The sequence below is a fragment of the Carlito syrichta genome, unplaced genomic scaffold, assembly GCF_000164805.1.
Source record: "Carlito syrichta isolate Samal-C Ts95f unplaced genomic scaffold, Tarsius_syrichta-2.0.1 Scaffold314331, whole genome shotgun sequence".
NCBI lineage: Eukaryota > Metazoa > Chordata > Mammalia > Primates > Tarsiidae > Carlito > Carlito syrichta.
The window spans coordinates 301,929-318,900 of NW_007258427.1; positions in this window are offsets into that span (position 1 = coordinate 301,929).

Consider the following 16,972-nt stretch of genomic DNA (forward strand, 5'->3'; position numbering starts at 1 on the left):
AACAGAGCATTAAACGTAAATATCTAAATGCTGAAAGGCTGGAAATTCAACCTAATTAAAATGGCTAAACACAGAGTCACAATTAAACAGCGAGAGAATTATAGAAAAGTAAATATTTACACACACATTGTACACTTACTAGGGTTGACAAAGAAATGCTTCTGATCTGCACAGTTTTCCTTTGTAATGATATTGTTATGAGGCAATAAATGTGGTTATAGTTAATAACAGATGTTAAATGGCATAATTCATCCAGAAATCTCACTAATTACTGCAAAAGCGTGAGACAAATACACAGCATCATATGGGGGTATTTCTTATCTGTTAGTACGCAAACTGAAAAAAAATGAAAGGTCACTTGTAGAGAAAAAAAAGTAAAGCTGTAGCTACTTCCATTTAAAACAAAATTTAAACACTTGAAAATTACAATGGCTTCCCCTTCCAAAGAGTCCATGTTTCATTCAGAGAAAACAAATTGGCCTAAATGAGTTTGAGTTAACTGGGCCACTCTAGTGGTAATCGTTTTCTAAATTAGTTTAGGGAGAATGTTCCATATTTTAAACTGCATTACTTGCTGTCTTTAGAATGATGCTTACCATCAAATATTTCATTTTCCTTCAGCCCAATCCTTCTCTCCTTACAAGGACATTGAAACAGATAAGGGGGTGGAGGAGGCAAGGTACAGTGTCACCTGAAGTCATTTTATTTTGCATAGATCACACAAAGAAGAGGTGAAAAATACAAGTTTTAAATAATTTTTTCACTGTAAATTTGGGAAGGATAATTGGGAAAATTAAAAATCAAGAGGCATCTTCAATAATGCCCCAAACCCAGAGAGTCCCTCTGAAAATTCCCACCCCTGTAACACAAGGCAACTTTCATTTAACTCTGTGATGTTGTCTAGCTGTTTCCTTCACTTCCATGTTGTTTTAAAGATGGTGCCCTTTGGAAGGCAACTGCTGGCAAGGATGCGGAGAAAGAGGAATGCTTCTACACTGTTGGTAGGAATGCAGATTAGTACCACCTCTATGGAAAACAATATGGTGATTTCTAAAAGAAGTAGAAATTGACCTTTCATATGACCCAGCAATTCCCCTACTGGGAATATACTCAAAGGAAATAAAAACATTCTACAAAAAAGATTCCTGCACACACGTTTATTGCAACACTATTCACAATAGCAAAACCATGGAACCAACTGTGCTCCCCATTGAAACTGGAATGATAAAAAAAAATGTGGTACATATACACAATGGAATATTACGCAGCCATACAGAAGGACAAACATATGGACTTCGCTGCAACTTGGATGGATTTAGAGTCTATAATATTCAGTGATATATCACAGAAACAAAGAACTGAGTACCACGTTCTTACTCATAGGTGAGGACATTTACCATAATACTATAAGAAAGGGATTGGCAGTTGCAGGATACAGCCAGGGGAGGGGATGGGACACAAAACATCAATAAGGGTACCTGATCTCAAACCAGGTGAATTGGGGACCAAAGAGAGGCCCAAACTTTACCTGTATGATGATTACTTATATACCTAATCCTAATTGTACCCCACATCTTTAAAATTTAAATAAAAGTGGTGCCCTTTGAAATGTTTGTGGTTGATTTGTACCATATTTTACAAAGCTTTCCTTCTTCGATTTAATTTCTACTGGTCTTCAAAACCAAGGAGTTTGATTTACAACTTGATTCAAATAAAGTCAGGATGCTGAAGTTAAAATAGTAAAGATTTCCAATGTTTTTGGTGGCACAAATGCACATCTGCACTCCACGTGCACACATACACATACACACTTAACGACAGAGAGAGACGGAGAAAAAGGTCAGAGAGATAGAGAGCAGAATAGATATTGAGACAGAAACAGGGAGAAGCAGCCACAAATGCTACCTTTTGTTTTCTATGAAATAGAAACCACTATAGCAGACCTCTATTTCTTCATAATGTTAGATCATCCCTTTTCATTGTGGAAAGTCTGGTGGCCAGGTGACTTTTGTTAATGCCTCTCAGTGAGACAACCTTGGCTCTCCATTTTTTATTCTTTGGAGGATAATTTTCCCAATAACATAGAAACTTGACAATAAAAATCAATGTATACGCATCAATCTAATTATTGGAGTCAAGGTACAATTTTTTTTTCCTCCATATTAACTTTTGGAACAATCTGAACAGAAATCTGCTCAGGAAAAAGGCTGGTATGATTTATTTTAGGCGTAGAGAGAATGGACTAGACCAATGATTCTCAAGCCTCAGTGCAATCCAGGGATCTTTTTGAAGAACAGATTCTGACTCAGGAGGTCTGCAGTGGGCCTGCCATCCCGTGAACTCCAGGGTGGCATTGCTGTTGCTGCCTGTGGACCACACTGAACACTCCAAGCCCAGAGGACTGCTGGCAGTCTCATCTAAATCTGGCATCCTTACACAATAGTGCTCCAGTCATCAGTTGCAGAGTTCTAAAAAAGGAAGCAAAGTGAAAGTTCATGTTGAACCTTTAGTTAGAAAGCTGGAAGGGTACTTAAGGGGAATCCTGATTTATTCGCCATCACATGATGCTCTATAGTATCACAGAGAAACTCTTCCAGATGGCAGAAAAAGTATGTTTGTAACAGTCTCCTTTGAAGACAGCCTACGACATCACTTGGTAGTTAATTCAGTTTTTAACAACCTCCACCATATTTAGTAAAAGTTCCTCTTCCTGGATCATCAGCTAATTCTTTATGTCTAGATCCCATTAAGGCTGAAAATCCTCTAAATGATTCTTCTTTATAAACTCAAAAACTATTCATTCATATGTAATCTCTCAGTTTCCATTCTTTGTACTAAGCTATCTCAGATGGTTTAGACTTTTCTCAATGGGACATTTTCCAACCCTTTAATCATCTGAGTAATCTTATACAAATGATGTCATTCCCCTTAGAGAGTAATTTATTCTACCCTCAGTTAAAAAAAAAAAATCCATCCTCTTTTTTGTTTTCATTCTTTTAATCCCTAATGGCCCACTTCTTTTCGAGAATTTCTATATCATCTTTATGGATCATTATCATCTTATCAGTGTCTTATGGTTAGTAAATTCCAAAATCTCAGTACTGTTGAGTCTTCCATTTGCAATGGAAGACAACACAATAAGTATACAAATTGTCAACGTGCTGTGCCTCTGATGTTGTGAATGTTGGTGTTTTGCTCCAGAAAAAACCTAATTGTTTTCTAAAGTATTTCCTAAACTATCCACATATAAGACACAAGGACTAAGGTAAAATATACAAACTTTGAAAAAAAAACTCAATAATTTCTTGTTTAGCTTAGTAATACACCTAAATCTTAGCATTTAGTGAATGCTCAATGAATAAATAAATGCATACTGTTGTTAAAAATCCCTATTCTACCTCTTGCTAGTTCTGTGACTGTGACTTTGGACAAGTTAACATTGTTGAATAAAAGTTTCCTTATTTTTAAAGCAGAAATGTTAATACCTACCTTAATTCAGATTAAATTAGAATACACACACACACACACACACACACACACACACACACACACACGTTATTCAATAAACAATTATTTCATTCTTCTCCAAGTAAAGAAACTTATCAACCAGACCATCACTAGTACTTGTGATAGCATTTTTCATGTAGTAAGCTGTTGATAAATGTGCTGAATGGGCGAATGAAAATATAGGTCTAATCAGAATAAAAGTCTGGACAAAGAAAAAATCACTGGAGTTGGTTAAGTTCCACTTTCATTGTAATGATGAACTCACATCAATTCTTCAGACAACTTTTTAAAGGCTTCACATTTCCAGGGTTAAGCAATATGAGAAAAACCAGATATCAAATCCAGATGAAATTAGTGTCTATCTAGGTTACTAGAATTATATTAGTATAAAAGGCCATATAAAAAGGGCTTAGAATTTTTTGGAGAAAAAATGTATAAATGAATTATATAACATAAGAATTATATTAATTTGATGAAAGTATTTATTCAGATACACATGACCATGACCACTTATCACTTAACTTTAGGGACTATATTCAAGGCAATATTAAATGTCACAGTTAACTGGTACTTTAGGGCAAGAATCAAGAAGAAGGTGATGAAAAGAAAATCTGACCTCTCAGTGGCAAACAGAATTCTGTCTCTGAAAGAAAGTCTGTATTTTGGCGTAGCTACTGATTAGTGGGGTAAATTTGGATGACTTGGGCTTTCTAAACCTTTATTTTCTCATATATTTTTCAGAAGTTGTATTATATTAAATAACAGTGTTTTATTAAAGCCTTTATCATAGTGTCTGATAAATTTTAATTATTTTTCACAAATACTCATTGTGTGTGTGTTTATGTAGGCTTTCTTTTGAAGAAGAAAATTAGAACTCTTGAACTCTACTTCTGCAATGATATAATGTATCCAACTAAGCTTATATTTAAAATGTAAAAAAAAAGTGATTATATTTCTGACTTCACATTAAGTGATGATTTATGGCATTCATTTTTATAGAATAACGCTATTATTTCTAGGTTTTAATAATAATAAGCCTAAACAACTTCCAATAATTGATATAAAATATTTTCCCTTATAAAAGAGTATAGCTTCATTATTAATGAAGTAGCATGAGTACTGATTAATACTATAACATATTATTAATATATTATCATATACTATGATATATAATATAAAATATATTATTAAAACTACTGAGACAGTTTCAGGCAAAGGATGGTAATGTAAAAATCAAAGAAAATATTTACTGACAATGTAAACATTTAAAATTTTTAAGTGAATTTGGAACAGTTTTTGCCATAGTTTTGTCATTAGCAAAATTCTTGATAAGTTCTTTTAATTAGTGTTTTTAAGTTGTGGTTTAAAGGCAAGTAGTTCCGCATTACAAAAAACAGCAAGCCCTCCAGCCAAACCTCTTTCCCCAAATTCTTACTCTCTAGAAAGACTTTAAATCTTTTAGCTTATTCACTTGTTATTTATCTTTATATCATTAAATAATTAGCACCTCATTCTGCAGCCTACCCTTGAATAACATGGGTTTGAATTGCACAGGTCTACGTATACATAGATTTTCTTCCACCTCTGCTACCCCTGAGACAGCAATATCAACCCTTCCCCTTCTCCCTCTTCCTCAGCCTACTCATATGAACACAATAAAGATGAAGATCTAGGATGATCCACTTCCACTTAATGAACAGTAAGTATATTTTCTTTTCCTTATGATTTTGTTAATAACATTGCCTATTGTCCAGCTTAATTTTTTGTAAGAATACAGTATAGAAAGGTTATTAGTAGTTAAGTTAAAGGGGAGTCAAAAATTATACATGGACTTTCGAATGTGTGTAGCCAGGAGAGGAGGACCAGTGTCCCTAACCACTGAGTTTGTTCAGGGGCCAACTGCACTCCAGAAGTTTCTATTTTTGGCTCAATTTACTGACGTCCTAATTTTTAGGTAGTTTTCCTTCTTTTCATCTACTTTTACACATGTGTTCCTTCCTCAGCTCCCTTCACCCAAATAATGTTATAATTTTTGCTAGATGAGTACCCAGTACTTACATTAGTATGACTATGTAAATGTTATGCACCGTTGGACCATGTATTAGTACTTATAATGATCTTTACATTTTTTACACCTTAGCTTTATTTTTTCTGAAGATAATAATCATCTTATTTTTTAATTTGCATAGTTTTCTAAATACATCACTAACTTATATCCAAAGTCTCATCTAGCTGGAAAATAAAAAAACTCTCAAAATGTATCAACATCTTAGGAATGTGGTCAATATCATCTGTTTAAATAAGTTCCCCCCAAAACCTTTTGACTAGCTCCAGTTTGGACCATTGCTTTCTAGACTTGATGTGCAGTAGTCATCTCGGGAGTTTATTTCATCTTCTCTCAGGGAAGATTTCACTTGTCCCTCTCTTATGTTAAATCATTTTGATACAGAATTTTCAAGTCATCCTGGGCTTTGAGAGTGTCAGCTCAATGGGCTTGCCAGCTGAGCCCCAGAGAGGGTCAGCTTGATGGGCTGGCAAGCCTAGCACCAGAAGTATTGGCTGGGAGGGCCCAAGGGGATTGCGGATTTGGAGCTGAGACCTGTAGCTTATATAGCCCTAAGACCAAGATGATTGGCTAGCACTAGCTGTGAGCTTATTGGTCAGCACTAGCTGTACTGATTGGTCAGTACTAAGGATCAATCAGCAGGGGGTAGGGGTCTAATGGTGAGCTGATTGGTCAGTACTTGGTAGCAAGATGATTGGTTGTTTTTCTATCCCAGCTGTGGGTACTTAAGCTCTAGCTTGAGGGGCTCATAGGGAGATTGTTTACAGATGCCAGTGTATCAGTCTGAGAGATTTGTCATAAGTTCACTACATTATTACCAGGGGAACCACCCTGTCTGTCTATCTAGGCTTTCTCTAGCTATCTCCTCTCTCAGTTTGTTTTCTGGATTTCTTGGGCTTATAGTTTTATATTTACTCCCTTGTTTTGTAAAGCACATACATCCCTAGCTTCAATAACTATTTGGAAGGTATTTTTAAGACCTCATTTGTCACTAAATGAATTTATTCTACCTTTACAGTTAATTAGAGTTCATTGGATACAGACTTCTAAATCAGAAATCATTTTTCCTCAGGGTTTTTAAAGTACTGCTCTATCATCTTCTAATAGTCAATGTAAGGTTGAGAAGTCTAAAGTCAGTCTTGATTATTCTTTCTTGTGTGACATCTAAAATACCTTTTTCTCTCTGGAATTTATTTGGTTTTTCTCTTTGCTTATCATGTTTTTAAATTTTATGGTGGTATTTCTTAGTCTGGTACAATTTTCATCTATTTTTGGGACACTGTGTAGACCCACTCTATCTGGAAATTTATAATCTTCAGTTCTGGAAAAGTATCTAAAATAATTTATTTAATGATTTTCTACATTTCATTGTCTATTTTCTCTTTTAGAATACCTGTTATTTAGCTATTGAAACTTATATGCTAGTCCTCTAACTCTCTTTCCCTCATTTACTTTTATTTTTCTGTTTTCTAGATTGTTTTCCTACTCTTAAGTTTTTGATGTCTGCTATTTTAAACTCCACATCTTGTTTACTGCCTTCTGAATTTTTTTAAAATATAGCCTTTCATTCCAATTCTACAGTTGCAATATCTTCTCTTCTGCCCATGACAATATTAATATTCGCTTTCTTTGTTGGTTTTAATTTCATTCTCCCTGCATATTTTCTGTATCCTTCATATTACTTTGGTCAGCTTATTTTGGCTTCTGTCATTTATACCAGATACTTTCCTTAAGTGTTTGGTAATTCTTTACATCTTCCCCTATTAAAAAGGAGGACACTAGGAAGTTGACTGAAATTTCTGTGTTCATGGTTAAGGCTTGTTGACTGTGGATTTTGCTGTAGGCCGCTATGGTTAAGTCATTTTGTTGTGCAAATCCCAATGTCGGTAACATTTACTTAATCCCGAGGTTTATCATGATACCCAGCTGCTAACTGTGCCTGGTGTTTCCCTGTCCAGAAAGCCTTTGCTTTATTTCTCCAGAGAATAAACCTCTAGTCTATGGGTCCCAAATTCCTGGGCCACAGACCAGTACTGGGTTGTGGTCTGTTAGGAACTGAGTTGTACAGCAGTAGGTGAGCCACAGGTGAGCCAGAGGCTTCATCTGTATTTACAGCCTCTCCCCATTAATGACATTACTGCTTGAGCTTTGCCTCCTATCAGATCAGCAGGGGCATTAGATTATCATAGGAGTGCGAGTCCTATTGTGAACGTGGCATGTGGGGGACCTAGGTTGTGTGCTCCTTATGAGAATTCAATGCCTGATGCTCTGAGGTGGAGCTGAGGTGTTGATGGCATGGGAGAGTGGCTACAAATGCAGGTTAACATTAGCAGTGATGGCTTGATTGCACATCCCTCACCCCACCTCTCAACCCCTCCACCTCCCTGGAAAACATTTTCTTTCACAAAACCAGTCCCTGATGCCAAAAAATGTTGGGGACCGCTGCTCTAGTTCATACCTCACATGAAGGAAAAGAATCTTGGGGTTTACTGTATCTTAAATAGTCTTTCAACTAGCTATCTCCTTTAAAAAAAAAAAAGATCTACCTTTATCTTCCACATCCAGTGTTACTCAGCATCACCAATGTCTGAGAATACTAGGGATTCGTTAGAAAAGCGGTCGCCAATATTTTTGGCATCAGGGATTAGTTTCATGGGAGACAATTTTTCCACGGGTTGGGCGTTGGAAAGTCATCAGACATTACATTCTTATTAGGAATGAGCAACCTAGAACCCTCACCTCCTGCTGTGTGGCCTGGTTTCTTTTTTTTCTTTTTTGTTTTTTTTTTTTGAGTTGGAGTCTCACTCTGTCGCCCAGACTGGAGTGCAGTGGCCGCTCCCGGCCACCGCAGCCTCAACCTGCTGGGCTCCGGCGATCCTTCCGCCTCAGCCTTCCAAGTAGCCGGAATTACAGGCATGCGCTACCACGCCCGGCTGATTTTTTGATTTATTGTAGAGATGAGGTCTCGCCTGCCTAGGCGGGTCTCGAACCTGCGAGCTCAGGCAATCCACTCACCTCAGCCTCCCAAAGGCGCAGGATTACAGGCTGAGCCACCGAGCCTGGCTTGGCCTGGTTTCTAATAGACCACTGACCAGTACTGGCCTGCGGCTCAGGGGTTAGGGACTCCTGCTTTCGAGTACATCAGGTTGTTTACTTTCCCTTTTTCTCACTGACAGCTCAGGGCTGCATTGTTTCAGGTCTGCTGCATTAACCCACTTTATTTATCTACATTTATCTTTAAAAATTTGTTTTTAATCCTTTTTTTGCTTTTTCCTTGTATATTTGTATTTTTAAAGATATATATCTTTAAGGATGTTTAGTAGAGGAAGAAGTGAAAGTAAATGCATATTTACCCCCTTTAATTGGAAATCTATAATTAGTTGTTAACTATATTTTAAAATGGGATTATATTAAGACCTCCCCTGATAAAGTTCTATAGTCAAGAAGAACTAACTCTTTTTGTTGTTGTTGTTTTCTTATACTGTGATTAAATATCTTACAGTATTTGTGGAAAAAAAAAATCTGCGTTAATGGCTGACATACCATCTAATGAAGTTTCCATGTTTCTAAGCTCTCTGAATTGTCCCTCAGTAAGTGATTAACAAATACTTCTTGAGATTCTGAGTTCTCTTAAATCTAGACTTTCTATTATAAAACTAGTCACAGGGAAACTCAATTAGTCTTTCCTAGTTACAGTGATGTCACGTTGTTGGTTTTAACTACCAAGAACTGCCCTTGTATGGAATATTCTTTGCTTTATGTCAGAACAACCCTAGACAATCTGCAATATTCTAACTCCTTAGAGAAGATTATGAGACAGATCCTTACTTAAGAAGAAAAATACTTTGACAAATTCTTTCACTTTGTCTGGTTTGCTAGTCTCTGAATGGCTTCCTTGGGCCCTTGTACTTTTGGGGAGTGAACACGAGGAGATTCCATTTTCTCTTGATATGTCACTGTTTGTGACTTTTCAGTGACATTAGTCCTATTATAGTTTGTGAAAAGGTCCACAGGTAAACATTAAAAAAGAAAGATAGAAACTGGATTGACTTTCTGCTGGACTGCAATTCATGAAACACTGTGAAGTCAAATAATTTCCAGGCTCATACTAAAGGCTTTTTTTTTTTTCAATTTTATTTAGTACTGTTTGTTTTCCTCTCAATCCATATTCTACATTTCTATTTTGTTTACCAACATCTCGTGTGGTTTCACAGATCCGTCAAAATTTACAGTAAATTAGAAAGGTAATGTTTCCAAGAAGATTTAAAATTACTGGTAGTAAAATAATGACCACAACCCAGATTGGACCCTCTGGAGAAGGCTGGGGTTTGCTTTTCCTGAAATGGTCAATTTTAGATTGCAATTGAGGTAGCTTCTGAGTGATGAGTAAGCTGAGGTGAAGGAGTTTAACAAGCCCATATGTTTCAAGCTCTGTAATCTCACCCTCCTGGTATAGATCCATCATGTTTTCTACAGCTATTTTTATGCCTTCTTTTCCCTAAACACTACAGTATACAAAACCACACAAACACAGTAGTGGTTGTTTTGTTGTTGGTATTTACAATTAAATTCTGTTATATCAATCTGCTGTCTTGTAAAGGCAATCTGAGAAAATGCTCAACGTGACAATTTTAGAGGTTTAATGAGCTCAGCGTTAAAGATGCAAAGGCCTCTCCTAAATCCTCTCCATTTTCTTTAAAAACGAAACTATCTTTCCATTTTCAACATCTAGCCAAAGTAGGATTACACACTGCCTTCAGGTGAAAAACAAAACATAACAAAACCAAAAATACCCCAGCAAGATTTCAGCGGATAGCAATTATTTGTTCATTTATAGTGTGACTGAGAGAAGAAAGAGAAACAAGGTTGGGGTAAGGGCTATAGTCCAAATTTGCCAGTTTCCCAGGTGAGTGCTCCATTTGAATTAAAATATTGGTTTTGCTAGCTCAAGCCAATAGAGACTTCTTTCCCCACAATTCCATACAGTATATAAAGAACAAACCTCAAAGCAATTCAGTGGGAACATATTGGTTGGTTGAAGCACTCTATCTTGCAAGGCACATTAGAAGAAAAATAAAATCCTTACTGCATCCAGACAAAGCTCCTTCCCTGTTGAATATAATAGGAGCACAACAAGGAGTACAAAAGCTAGTTACAGGCAAACCTCAAAAGGCTTGACTGTTGGGCCAGTACAGGCTCATTTAACTAACCTGCCTCCATGATTTGTGAAATTGAGTGGACTCTTCATTAAACGACAAGGCTGAGTGCCAAATGAATGTGAAATGCCTCTTGAAATTTAAGTGTATCTCACTCCACCCAATTTTGAAGTTAAATTAATAAAAGAGTGATCTAGCCTGTAGTTTTCCTTATAATAAAACTTATTTCTGCAGTTTTAAACTGTAATATGGAGAAAAATGCACATCTTGAACTTTTCCATTGCCTTCTCATAAATACTGTTGCCCAGTAACAATTTTAATATAAAAATTGCACATAAGGTTATTTGATTCTAAACATTTGGTGCAAGATTTGCTTAGTGAGGATTCAGAACACTGATCAAATTTTTCTTCTCATTCTAAATGAAAAAGCCTGCAGACATTTATTGTGAGTAGAACTTTAGCTTAATTAGATGTCTATGTCCAGCTTTGTTCTCTAAGTCCTAGGAGTTTTTCCAGCTTTGGGTTTAGAGTAGTATTACATGTATAAACACAAAATACAAACGGAGACTGGCTTCAATATTAGAGTGGCATAGAACAGTTTGGCTGAGTTAGGTACAGAAATGTTGTCCAATGTTTCCAGACTACCAGTTTTCTCACATATGCCCACTGGGTGGGAGGCAGGAAGACACTGAGAGGGTGGCCCCTGGACATGGTTTTCAGTACCTCGGTGAGTATCCCAAAAGGAGGCAAAGGATTGGTCCAAACAGGAAGCTGCTCTCAGTTCTTCTGGGGCCAATCTCTGGAAAAGCACATGAATAATACATACTTTTTTTTCCTCCTGCCAATAGATATAGTCAGCTGAAACGAGCATCAAAGAAAAACTCAGTCGAGGTCTTTAAGTCCATGGAAATGAGAAATAATCATGCACAAATTCTCTCCTCAAATCATCTAGTAATGCTTTATGAGACCAGTGATGTACAGCATTAACCTTCAAGGAACTCAAGGCAGAGCAGAGAAGATGCTGAAAAGGTCAGACCTTCCACCCTAATTATTACCAAAAATTCAGAAGATATTTTCAGTGTTAAAAATTTCCCAATTATTCACACTTACAAAAAACATCTAACAGCATAAAAGAGGGAAATGACTTTCTCCTTCAGTTTTTAGTTAATTGGGCAAAGCTAGTTGTGCTTGTTAGCAGATAAACAGATTACACTCGTTGCACTATTTTTCTGCCATGAATTTTAAGTACAACTATGGGAAGAGGAGTTTTATTTGATTTGAGTATTATAAAAGCCTACCTATTAATTTGAAGGCACAAAAACAGAAATCTAAGGCAAAAGCTTTGAGCACCCCTTGGATTTTCTATCCAGATATATATTCATTCCACTGTGTTTGGAGCCATGTGGCTTGAAGTGGTTTTATTTTAATGAACTTGTTCCATTTCTCATTTAGAAGACCTCTTATTTTATGAGACTCCTTGCCAGCTTTAATTTTTTTCCCTTCTCTTTGTCTACATTCTCAGAAAACTGTACTTGTTTCTGCAGAGTGCTATAAAACTGTGTCCAAGGTTTAATATTAGAGTGCATTTTCCACACACCCAAGACACAAGTACTGAGGATGTAATTTATATCACTAATACTCAAGGTATGACAGGAAGTAAATCTGTTTGACTTCTTGGATCCTTGTGGACTATGGTATATTTTAAAGCAGGAGAAGCTTAGACCAGGATTATGGAGTTACCAACAACTGTGAGGGAGTTGGGACTTTTCCAACGGTGGGAAGGACAAGTAGGGAAAAAACATGTATTTTGATTGCAATTTAAAGAACAACTAGACATTATATGAAGAGAAATTTTTTATTCCCACAACTTCGCTCTGTGAACTTCCCCAGTTACTGGACTTACTGGAGTTTCCCCATGAGTCTGTTACTCAGTCATTCTAAACAAAAATTATCAACCAATTCCTCTCTCTATGATATTCTGCACAGTGCTACAAGAAATAAATAGGTATATATCTATGTATGAATGGATATACACTATATACACAAACATTTCTTTCTTTGAAGGTAAATATTACAGATATACATATACAGCTATACATATATATTTGAAGGCAAATATCCTATGCCTTCAAAGGAATTATGATACATTCGAGATGGGTATCTATCCATGGAACTTGATCATACAAGACAAAGCAAACCAAACCACTATGATACAGTTATAGTAAAATGTATGAGGTGAGCCTGAGGGTCTGAGTGGAAAAATTCTGCTGAGGGTGTTCATGAGGGCTCCCTAAAGGAGGAAAATGTTGGCTGAAAATAATTTTGAAATGTGGAAGGAGTTAATCAGCTGAAACTCTGCAATTAAGTACTAAGGCCAGACTCATCCACAGAAGAGTTCTGTACCTCCCTCTCTGTGGTCACCAACTAAACTAGATTCACAAAATGCTGCCGCTGCGGTAGTCATTATTGCTGCTATCTGCAAAGGTATGAAAGCAGAATTACCGTACTTGCTATTTATAAAATATAAGAGCAATTCTTATCAGATTGGTGGCACAAGAAGAAAAATTTAATATTTGTAATGTTTATATAGAGATTTATCTCTGAGACGCTCCCCTCATATACATTATTTCCTGGTATAATCTAATATTTGCTAGGAATCTTCCTCATGTTCAATACTTTTTAGAACTGTAATAAATAATCCAATTCAATTTAAAAAAGAATAATGTTTTCCTCCAAATTCTAATAATCCTGTGATACAATCTGTCCCCAGTTGTGGTTACATGTAGTAATTTCCCTTCCTTTTCAATTCCTTTGTCAAGTTCTTTTCTTTGTCCCATTAATTTTTTTATATGTGGTCTTTTGGTTCAAAGGGTCACAGGAGGTTGGTTGGGTTCTTTAGAATTCATAGTTTCATGATATCTTTTCAATTTATTTATTTAATGCTCCAGATATTAGTCTTCTGAAATATTACATAAGACAACTAATGGACATCATTGCTGACTGGGTCAGATGTTTCATTTGTACACTTCAACTTAACTGGATAAATCTTATGTGGGTCTATTTCCCTTTCTTGTTGGTAAAGGCATAATATGAGGGAAGCAGTGCTCCCCATACATAGTAAAGCTATCTCTAACAGCAAACCTCTTTTCTGAAGCAAGTTCCTTTCTGAGCAGATGGGCCCTTCTTATGAAACACACATTTAATTGCCATGACCATGTGCATTTATGATTTGGGGGCTAGATTTTAGAAGTGATAATATCTGGATTTTACTGTCAGTCTTTTGAAAGTCTGAGTAGAAAATGCTCATATGTCCAATTTAATAAAAGCTGTCTATTTTTTCTTGTTAATCAATGTACAAGCCCACACCATTCCTCAACCCAGGAGCATCCTAGTTACCTCATAAGCAGTTTGCCCTCTGCCACTTTATAAATGGTTTCAGTGGTTAGATATTAGCCAGACCAACTCTTCCACTATGGCCTCACTGTAACTGCTGACAGTTATGGCTGGAGGATGAACACATGACCTAAACATGAATAGTGACACAGGGATCTAGAATCTTGGCTGTGTGATACAAGGACATGGAAAGAGGGTGGTAAAATCACCACCGTGGCAGTGGTACTGATGATGATGGTGGTGGTGGTGACAGCATCTATGGGGAGAGTGGTGGCCGTGACTGAACTTAGCTGTGGCTCTGGCTGGGTAAGCATCCTTTATTTCTGCATGTTATTAAATGCTGATTTTCTGATCTTTTACTGAATCTGTGAGCAGTCATATGTTTCCTATACTTTCCATTAAATTTTGGTTTTTTAACTAAAGATAGCCAAAGATAGTTTGAGTGTCTTGCAACCAAGAACCCAGGTGGATACAGGGAATATCATGAGGACAAATCCACAGAAAACAGGATTGATACCAAGGTCTTGCTGAGTGGTTGGAGGGTTAAAAATCTACCTTTGTTAGAAGCCCCATATGAAGGAAAATCTACTTTTAATCATTAGATTTAAATAGAAAGATCTTTGAAGTGACTATGGAATACATAATAGTTTTTCTATTTGTGTTATTTCCCTGGTATTCATCATTATGCTGTAGTATGTGAAAGAATTCCTTGTTTTTAGGAAATATATACTGAAAGTATCTAGAAATAAAAGGGCATAATGTCTGCAACTTACTCTTTAAAAGTTTAGAAAAAGGTATCGATAGACAAAATACAGAGCAAGATAAAGCAAATGTAATGAAATATTAACCCTGGTAGATGCGAGATAATGGATTTCAGAAGTCTGAGATTTCTTTGCATTATTCCACAACTTTTCTTTATGTGCTTTATAGGTCATCTAATCCACCCTTCCTTTCTCCAATCATTGAGGAATCATCCCTGGGCAGTTCAGTAAGCTGTTCAACATCATATTGCTTGAAAGTGGCAAAGGCAGCCGGGCTCGGTGGCTCAGCCTGTAATCCCGCGCTTTGGGAGGCTGAGGTGAGTGGATTGCCTGAGCCCGCGGGTTCGAGAACCGCCTGGGCAACTTGGCGAGACCTCATCTCTACAATAAATCAAAATAAGCCGGGCGTGGTAGCGTGCTCCTGTAGTTCCAGCTACTCGGAAGGCTGAGGCGGAAGGATCGCCGGAGCCCAGCAGGTCGAGGCTGCGGTGGCCGGGAGCGGCCACTGCACTCCAGTCTGGGCGACAGAGTGAGACTCCAACTCAAAAAAAAAAAAGAAAGTGGCATAGGCTTTCTCCAATAAGGGTGTGAAAACAGTGCAGAGGCAACGGAACCGAGGGCCTCACCGGTGTTCCAGTTAAAGAAAAAGGATCAAGCTTATTGCATAATGGGAAGGTAGAAAAAGTTGGACTAAGGAAGGATCCTTGATGGAGAGGCAAAGCCTTGAGAGTTCTACAAGAAGAGGGGGTTGGGAGTGGGAGAGTGTAACGGAGAGGAGAACGGCTCAGAACAGTACCAGTGCACACTGTTTTCTTGTTTTTGGTTTTGGTTTTCTTTGTTTTTTTTTAAAAAATCAATTATTTTTTATTATGGTTTTGTGGGGTACAGTTAAGGGTTAGGTGTACTATTACGTTTCATTCAGGCACCCTGTTGATAAGAGGTGTTTCCCCTTCCCCAGACAGATATTTGCTACTGTTAATCCCATCCCCCTTCCCCCCATAGTTTCCCAGTACCGTCAGTCATTTTCTTATAGTATTGCATTGGATGTTCAAGGTTCATTATATGAGTGAGAACATGTGATACGCGGATCTTTGTTTCTGTGAGAGGTCACTCAGTATTATAGACTCAAGTTCCAACCAGGTTGCTGTGAAATTCATGATTTTGTTCTTTTTTATGGCTGCATAGTATTCCATCGTGTATATGTACCACATTTTTTTAATCCAGTCCTCTTTTGATGGGCAGCATGGTTGTTTCCAGGTTCTTGCTATTGTGAACAATGCTGCGATAAACATATGTGTGCAGGTGTCTTTTTTATAGAGTGATTTGAGTTCTTCAGGGTATATTACCAGTAGGGGGATTGCGGGGTCATATGGAAGGTTGATATTTAGAGCTTTTAGGAATCGCCACCCTGCTTTCCACAGAGGTTGCACTAGTTTACACTCCCACCAACAGTGTAGAAGTGTTCCCTTTCACCACACCCTCTCCAGCAGCTATTATTTTTTGAGTTGTTGATAATTGCCATTCTGACTGGAGTTAGGTGGTATCTCGGTGTGGTTTTGATTTGCATCTCCCTGATGATTAGTGAGGTTGAACATTTCTTCATGTGTTTGTTGGCTGCTTGGATGTCCTCTTTTATGAAGTTTCTGTTCATATCTTTTTCCCATTTGATAATGGGGTTGCTTGTTTTTTTCTTTTCAGCACGTTTTAGTTCCTTGTAGATCCAGGATGTTAAGCCTTTGTCAGACATGGTGTTGGCAAATACTTTTTCCCAGTCTGTAGGCTGTCTCCCTGCTCTCTTGATGGTTTCTTTGACTTTGCAGACGCTTGTCAGTTTAATAAGGTCCCACTTGTCTACCTTCTCTCTTATGACCTGTGAGTTTCGTGTTTTGTTCAGGAATTGGATGCCAGTTCCAATTCCCATGAGGGTAATTCCTTCATTTTCTAAGGTTCTTATGGCTTGAGGTTTTACACTTAGGTCTCTGATCCATTTGGAGTTAACCTTTGTGCTTGGGGATAGATATGGGTCCTGCTTCAATCTTCTGCATGTGGTCAGCCAGTTTTCACAGCACCATTTACTGAATAGGTTCTCC